Raw genomic sequence first — 8,935 nt, forward strand, 5'->3', positions numbered from 1 at the left:
TTTGTATGAAGAACGATAAGCATAAAACTAGAAAAAACACAAATTATGACCATGTAGAAGTCAACTAATGGGTTTGTAGGACAGATTTCAATTATTAGTAATAAAAAGAACTAATCACTGATAGATTTTTGCAGTAGAAGTTAAAATCGTGGCATCAAAATTTAGAATGACACAATCTCCAACGCAAAATTTAGTTGATATGCTTTTGCCTATTTATGTTTTTATGTTATATGTTAAATGACAGATTTTGTTCTATTTTAATACAGATTATAAATATATTGAAGGTAAATTTTCAGGTGATAATGGGCTATCTTCCATTTTTGCCTGCCATTTAAAGGTGGTTGCTGTTTTGTACGAGATATTGTCAAGTTTATTTTTAAACTTTTTTTTCCGATTAAATGACAATAATTACCTTGGAAGAGAAGCTCTAACTGTTAAATAACAGTTTTTTTTTTACTGTATTTGTGGCCAACGTGTCGCAGTAACTGTTCTTCAATAGTTTTTTAATGTACTGTTTACCATATTTCTGGTGACAAAGTTGACAGATTTTCACCATTTTTTAAAATACGTTTCTTTTTTCAAAATGTTTATTATGTTTTACTACTTTTTTGAATGTACAAACTGCGTTCCGGTAGCGTGTAAAGTCTTTTTTTGCATTTCTGGAATACATTTTTGCATTCGGTGCTTCATTGCACACCATGTTGTTGCGATAAACAACCTCCCCGACGATTTTGTTTTTATTCAGGTTCCATTTTACGCCGTAAAATAGAACCTGAAAGGCTTAAAATGCTTAAACCCTTCATCAGGCAAGTCATCATCTTTGGTAACTTCCACACACATTAAATATGGCGTTGCTCCCGCCTCTCAGTGAGGTGGAGAAGCATGTGGTTTTCATCCAGCCAATCAGAGAAGATCGCTCTACGTTACAGCACACTGCATCGTGGTGTTTGACCAATCAGAAGAGGCCTGGAACCCATCAAACTTTCTCTTTTCTCCAAAGTTGGAAAAAGACGGAGTGCGGATCGGTTCTCTTCCATATTTGCGGTCGAAATGTCAAAACTAACCATTAGTTGATGAAACTCACACGTTTTACAGTTGAGTACTAGTGCTAAGTGATTATAGATACATTTCTTGGAATGTTTTTTTTTTTTTTACCACTAATGGGCAAAGAACCATATATGGTAACTTCATTGACCTTAAAAAATGTCACAAAATTAAAAGTCTAATGCCCTCCAATAACACTATAGGGTTGAAATTTTGGATTCAAAGTATGTCATTAAGTGCCCTTTAAAGGGTTAAACATGTCACGTTAAATGTGTCACTATCCCCTTACTTCATGTGAGCGTCATAAAGTTTTCATTGTTTGTCCTCCAGCATTGATTGGCTGTTTCTCATGATGTGTAACCAATCAGAGGAAGCTGCACCAGACATTTTTCACAGCAGCCCATTTTCCAGTTTATTTATTTTCATCAAATACTGATAAAATACGGTTTTGTTGCAGTGATCCATGTTTACTGTATGTCTGCAACTAACTTATTATTTTCTCTTATTTATACATCAGTTGATTACACTTAAGATAAATTAATTGGTAGATCTGTTGCAATTTATCAAAACTTAAGGCTCAGCTCAAAGATATTCAATTCACAGCGACATTAAACAGAAAGAAGCAGCAAATCCTCACATTTAAAAAGCTGCAGACAGTAAATATTCTGTATTTTCACACTTAAAAATGATAGAAAACATCTAAATAGTGTCCTTTTGATCAAACGATCTAAGCTCTTGATGAAATTTTACACATTTTATTTGTCTGTAAATGTTTTGCATCCTCCTAAATTTAAACCTGATGCAAGTTTCTTTGTGCGTTTTCATGCATGAGTTTTCTTCTTTGCAAATTTCTGCAGACAAAATGCAAAGTTTGCTTTAGAAAAGAGCTTTGTGAATAGATTAGTATTTAAAATGTGCATTTTTTTGTGTAAAGTTGAAGTAGGTGCTGAAAAGATGCGAGTTGCATTGTTGCAAACATGCATTATTGCATTATTATCTGCAGCTACAGCAGCACAAAGTGGGCCGTCGTCTCTGTGCTTTGGAGTTTGGTGGGAGGATAAAGCTTCCACAGCGGGAAGCCTTTGTTTTGGGAGTGCTGCGGCGAGCTGCAGGATCAATATTAATATCTCACTTCTATGGCCACTACAGAGCCAATTGGGTGTTGCCAGTAGATCAATAGATCTCTCCTTTATTGATTTAAGAATATTTCAGCATAAAAGGTTTTAAGCTGCAGCCAAAAAGCCTCTTTGGCAGAGCGCAGAGCGACCCCTCTCTCCCTCCAACCTTTTCTCATCTGTATAAATACAGATCATCACTGGAATAGTCTTAGCGGGATAATTCAATTTAGCTCACGCTTCTTCAACCTCATTTTCTCCACGTTTGTCTTCACGCCGTGTGTGCAGTCCGGCCTCTGAGCAGCAGCAGCAGCAGCAGACGGCGTCAAATTTAAAGAATAAACACCGATTTTAGCAAAAAGGAAAAAAAAAACTCCGACAGCTCCATTAGCGGCTGGGATCGATGGAAAGAGCCGAAGCGATCGTGTTGTCTGTCGCTGGAGTGCGTTTGCATGTGAGGAACTTCCTCCGGCTGCAGCGTCTAATGGGAGCCCTGCTGAAATATTCATGATGTCACATTAACTTTGCAATATTTGCACTGGAAAACAAGCAGAATACAACCTGAGCAACTTTACAGCGTTCAGCCGGGCCTTTAGCATGAGCGCCGCATGTGGACGGATCAGTGGAGGAGATCCAGGAAGAGCTGGAGGTGTTCAGAGATAAGAACAACCACAAGCTTCCTGTTTGGTCTGATTTGTCTCAGTTCTGTAGAACATCAGTCTAGACTTTCATTCTGAATATTTTAGCTCAACTGTTAATAAGGAACAACTGGTCTAAGCTGAGACAGCACAGTTCTACACATTTGTGGCTTTATTTTAGCAGAAAATGATCTTACAGGGTTTGCATCTTGATCCGGACTTGCATCTCAGAACATATAGTGAAGTGCATTTGTATGTTTTGTAAGTCTATACAAAATATATCTGCAACTGTTCCTAAATCTGCACATGCTCCTTCTGGCTGGTTCAGATAATATTTGTCAATACTTTATATCTAATTAACTGACTCTGAACTTTGGCCATGTCCAAACTAATGTGGATAATTTGCAAATCTAGGATTTTATCCACATTTGAGCCTCTAATTGACTCACAAATGGCATTTTAGGTCATTCAAATGTTTTAAATGTCTACTAAAGTAAAGATTTTCATATAATTTTATTTAATTTGTGCACCATTGATCATTGTTGCTTCATGTAATTAGCACGTTCCTGAAACAGCAACAAATATATTTCTTTACTTTTGGATTTTCGTTTTACGTCGGTTTCATGTTTCTTAACATTTGTCGTCATTTTTGTGGAGATACTTTGCAAGTTAATCATCACGTGGGCAGAATATTTATGTCCTTCCTCGTAAACTTACCTTCTGTGGTGTTTTGCTATAGGATTTTTGAGTGCTGTTTGGAAAAGATACTAAAATTTACTCAGAGTGAATCAATTTTCACCTTTCATACGATTCGATAGAGGTACTGGTTTTCCATTCGTTGAGTGTTGATGCAAAGACTAACAACTAAAGACCAAAAACATTCTTTTCACACATTTTAGTGCCACAGTACTTTAAGATGCTTGATAAATATATATTTTAATGTAAAAAGCAAATATAATTTGTCACTTTGAGTATCATTTAGACTTTTCTAGCTCCGTCATCTAGAAGCCTTGTCTTTGCACAGTTACAACTGAAGTGCACTGAAAGAAATGTATTTACTGCCAGATATGTATTTATGGTTACGTTTCAGATCAACGTTTCTTTTCTCATTAATTTCGTCACTTTTCTGCCACTCCAACCAATCATATATTAGATGAAGCAAGACACATGACCCTGGTTGGAACCGAGAAAATGGAGGTGAAGCTTCAAACATGTTGCGAAAGAGTCGCATCTTAACCTAAACTATGATGTTTTCTATAAACTAACAAAGTAATTATGCTGCCTAAACTTAACCAAACTTCTAATGATCAGTTATCATTATAAAAATGTCAAAAAAAAGTATATTTTCCAAAACTAAACCCTACAAAGTGAAAAGTGAAACTTTATTCCAAGAATAGTCCCACATACGATGCAAATCTCGATCTCCTGGATGAAACCATTTAAACATTCAATTACCTAGACTGAATATCAGCTACAGAAATCTGTCATTCAATTCTTTGTAGTCAGAAAGAACATTTCAGATCTCTGCATCGTCATTCTTCAAGGACAAATGACGTTACTTTTCCGATCAGTGTGTTTTTTAAATTACAGATATCTTCGAATTCTAGCTAGTTGTTATTCCAGTTTTGTACACGTACGTGATGTTGCAGTCACGTCAGAAGCTACATCGAACAGGACGCGACCCGGTTTTTAAATGCATTTCGGAGCTACAACTTTAACCAAAGTTCAAGTAAATTTTGATCACAAGTTTTGATGAATTTTCTAACCGCCTGATCCACCGCAGTAGCTGCCGTTACTGCTGCTAACGCTGCTCAAATATTTTGCTGGACCAACATCCGAAGATGCTGACATTCTGACTAAATTGGTTTACAGAGATCTCCAACTGTGGTTTAACTGGTCAAAATGACACTCAAAGTATGTGTAATTTAGATGTTAAAACATCTAATTTCTGTGACTCCTTCAAACTTAGTCTTTCCTACTATGTCAGGGTTTTACCTTTGCTTAGAAACTACATAGGAAGGGGTTAGAAGCAGTCAAACCCACAAAAAATCTGAACTTAGTTTGTATAATTTCTGTAATATTTCATAGTCCACATTTTAGTGTCAAAGTGGTCCAACCCACAACCCAAATCTGGCATCACAGTGGTTCTTTGGATGTCAGACCATTCTTGAAGACACAAAACTTTGAACCTATTTTTCTCAAAAACTACAGAAAGTGGGTCAGACCATTCTGCTTCCAAACCCTTCAAGTCCTAGAAAAACAGCTAACTACACAGTTTAAGTCACTATAGAAGCTAACAGTGTGGCTAAGTCATAGAGGAAGCCAACTGCACAGCTAAAGTTCTAGAAAGAAGCAAACTACATAGCCAAAGTCATGGAAAGAAGCTAATAATGCAGCTAAAGTCATAGACAGAAGCTAACAACACAACTAAAGTTATAGAAAAATTGGTAGTTACACAGCTAAAGTTGTAGAAAGAAGCTATCTGGATAGCCAAAGCCATAGAAATAAGCTAACAATGCTCATAAAGTCATAGACAGAAGCTAACAACACAACTAAAGTTATAGAAAAACTGGTAGTTACACAGCTAAAGTTGTAGAAAGAAGCTATCTGGATAGCCAAAGCCATAGAAATAAGCTAACAATGCTCATAAAGTCATAGACAGAAGCTAACAACACAACTAAAGTTATAGAAAAACTGGTAGTTACACAGCTAAAGTTATAGAAAGAAGCTATCTGGATAGCCAAAGCCATAGAAAGAAGCTAACAATGCATGTAAAGTCATAGACAGAAGCTAACTACACAGCTAAAGTAATAGAAAACAGCTAACTACACCGCTAAATTAACTGGAAATACAGGTAATTACATAGTTCAAGTTATCGAAAGAAGCATGACACACTTAGAAGAAGAATTTAACAGTTAAAGTAATAGAAAATGGCCAACTGCACAGCTAAATTAATACAAAAACAGCTAATTAAATAGCTAAAACCATATAAAGACGCTAACTACATCGCTAAAGTCATAGAAATAGCACACTTAAAGACACAGAAGCTAAGTACACAGCCGTAATCCAAGAAAGAAATTAAGAATGCATTTTTATATAATTTCACTAGTACTTCATGATCTACATTTTAGTATCAAAGTGGTCTAACCCGCCACCCAAATATAGCGCTACAGTGGCACTTTGGATGTCGGATCATTCTTGAAAACAAACCCCTCATTTGCTTTCTAACCAGACTTTCTTTTTTAAATGTAAATGAGAAAGCAGTGGAGTCGCTTTTACATCTGCGTCTATGAATATGAACCCAGCTGACTGAAACGTGGCTCTTTTTATGGCCTTTTTTTTTGTGCTTCATCATTGTTTAAGTGAAACGTATTGGCTTCCCGTCTCATTCGACAGCGTTATTGCCCTGTGCTTCTGGGAATAATATACATTACTCACATGACTCAGACGCAGACAGTAATGCTTATTTCCCTCATGAATATGTGCACACAAAGAGACATGAACATAAAGAATAAAAACCTCTGCCAGGCCGAGCTCGTACATGGCAAACAACAAGCCGGCTGCTGCACACGTGCGCTGACAGGATGACGGCGGATTAGCAACGGAAAGGAGCAATAAATGGACAGGAGACGGAGATAACACGGGGAGGGAAGGAGGAAATATGGGCCGACCTGGGTGATGGAGAGACCGTGGAGAGATAGAGCGTGGAAGGAAATGTGACGGCGAGAGGGAAAAGAGGTGAAGATTGAGGGAGGAGGCGAGGAGTTGCATGAATGAATAGAGTCCTCATTGATCCAGAGACAGCGGCCATCATTCCTGCTCAGTGAAAACAGCAGCAGCAGGAGCGCTACAGGGCCGGCGGGAGGACGGGGGAGGACGAGGGAGGACGGCCGAGATCAGAGGGGGAGGACGGCGTGTCACCCAGCACCTCCAAACATGCACATCAGGGAGGGCAGGGAGGCAAAAGCTGCAGTTTTGACTCCATTTCTGCATTTGTTTATATTGCATTTAGCTCAAACATTTTACTGCAGCTGAATATTATCTGAATTGTTGATTCATCTCAAACAGAGCTGCATGATTTATAGTTTTTTTTTTTTTGCTGCTTGATACTAAAAGAATAATTCTGGGTTAAAATAACTTCTAGCTTCATATCTCGTTCCCATGTTCCTACATTGTAAAATAGCTTTTTAAAACCGTGTTTAAACTGTGTTCTTTAAACAAATCCCTATTATTTTACAGATTTTCCCTGTTTTATTAAATTACGGACAATAAATAGTTTAAAATCTATTCATTTATATATGTAAAAAAGCCAAAACTGTACACGTCTACATCCAAACGGTAATTTGTTTCTTTAGAGGGTTGCTGTAAAATTAGACTATTTTTTAGTGTATTTATAGACCAAAACTTGAACTTTCTGAGGAAACCTGTCAGTTAAAGTTGTGCCAGTGACCAAACAGTACGAGCACCATCACAACAGAACATTTACTTCTGTTGGAGACTTAATTTTACAACAGGTGATAAAGAAATGAGCAAATATTAAAATTTAGCTCATAAGAGACAAGCTGAATCCGTCTTTGTCCTCACATTTACCGCACATCCCCAGAAAAATGGCTTTAACACACCGATTTAACAAACTGACCTCGTCTAACATTAGAGCTCTAAAGTCAGATGACTTCATTTATTCTCTCTCTCCATGAATCGATGTTTCTATTTGCTTCAGGACATAAAACAAGACGCTTAAACAAATCCAGCAGATGGCCAGTTTTCTTTTAGTGTGTGTTTGTATTTTAAACTCGTCGTATTATTGTCACACTGTGTCAAATCTGCGTCTTACAAAAAACATAAAAAAAGAGGTTGTTGGATAAATTTAGTGGAGCAGAAAATAGAAGATTTAACTCTGAAATGAAGCAGAGTGGAAGGAGAAAGTAGCAGAACATGGTTAAACTCTAAATTTTACTAGTAAACAGTTAAACAGAGTAAATGTATTTAGATATTGGATTTATATCAAAATGTCCTTATTGATAAGAGGCAAACCTGTTTAATTAAAATAAAAAAGGGTAAATAACTGAATCCGAGTTTCCTGCTGTTCTCAGTAATCCACCAGATACCCAGTAAGAACTACTTTTATCTTGCTTCTCCAGTGCCTACGTTGTTTAGAAATGTTTTTTCTTTTACACATTTTTAAGTTTTACAGAATAAAGTGTTAATTTTATATGTTCACTGTAAAAAAAAAAGAAAGAAAAATCTAATCAAAATTGTAAATATTGTTCACACTAAAAAATAAAGTTGCATCAAAAAGTGATTTATTCTTTTACAATGTGTGACTAAAGTTAGTTTTACTGTATTTAAATCAGCAAAAACGTAATTTGACAGATATTTTCCGTTCTGTCTATATTGGACTGAAAATAATTTTTAAAAATTGATAAATTAATTTAAAGCGTTATTTTACAGATTTTCCATTTTGTTAAATTACAAATAATGTCTAATAAAATTATGGAATAAAACATTGATTTATATGTTCACTGTAAAAGCAACAGGTCAAAACTGTCTACATAAAAAACAATTAGTTCTTTTACAAGGTTTGACTATTAATGAAGGTTGTATTCTTATTTTAAAGACTTTTGCCATTATTTGAAAAAAAACATGTAAATAAAGGATTGGAAAATGATTTAAAAAAACAACAAAGAAAATGAATATTGATTTATTTCAATAGATTTTCACCGTTTTGTTAAATTACAGTCCATTAATAGGTCATCATTTAGATGTTAACCGTAAAAAAACAAAAACATTTAAAATACAGTTACACTAATGTGCATCAGTTACACAGTGTGTTTATATATAGATGGCATTTGTATGGTTACAGAACATTTTAATTGTGTAATATGTCAGTGAAATGTATAACTATCACATGTAAAAACAGATGTTAGCCTTAATATCTTGTATACGAAGGTATGATGTACATTTATTAATACAAAGTAAAATAACAAAAAAAATACAGTTGCACTAATTTACATTAAATGATCTTGATAGAAATTAGTTTAATCTTTAAAAAAATATGAAAAAATATTTTTAAAAAATATACATTTTTCTGTATTTAAATCAGCTAAAAATGTAATTATTTTGCAGATTTTTTTTTTT

The sequence above is a fragment of the Acanthochromis polyacanthus genome, chromosome 12 (genome assembly GCF_021347895.1).
Source record: "Acanthochromis polyacanthus isolate Apoly-LR-REF ecotype Palm Island chromosome 12, KAUST_Apoly_ChrSc, whole genome shotgun sequence".
Classification (NCBI taxonomy): domain Eukaryota; kingdom Metazoa; phylum Chordata; class Actinopteri; family Pomacentridae; genus Acanthochromis; species Acanthochromis polyacanthus.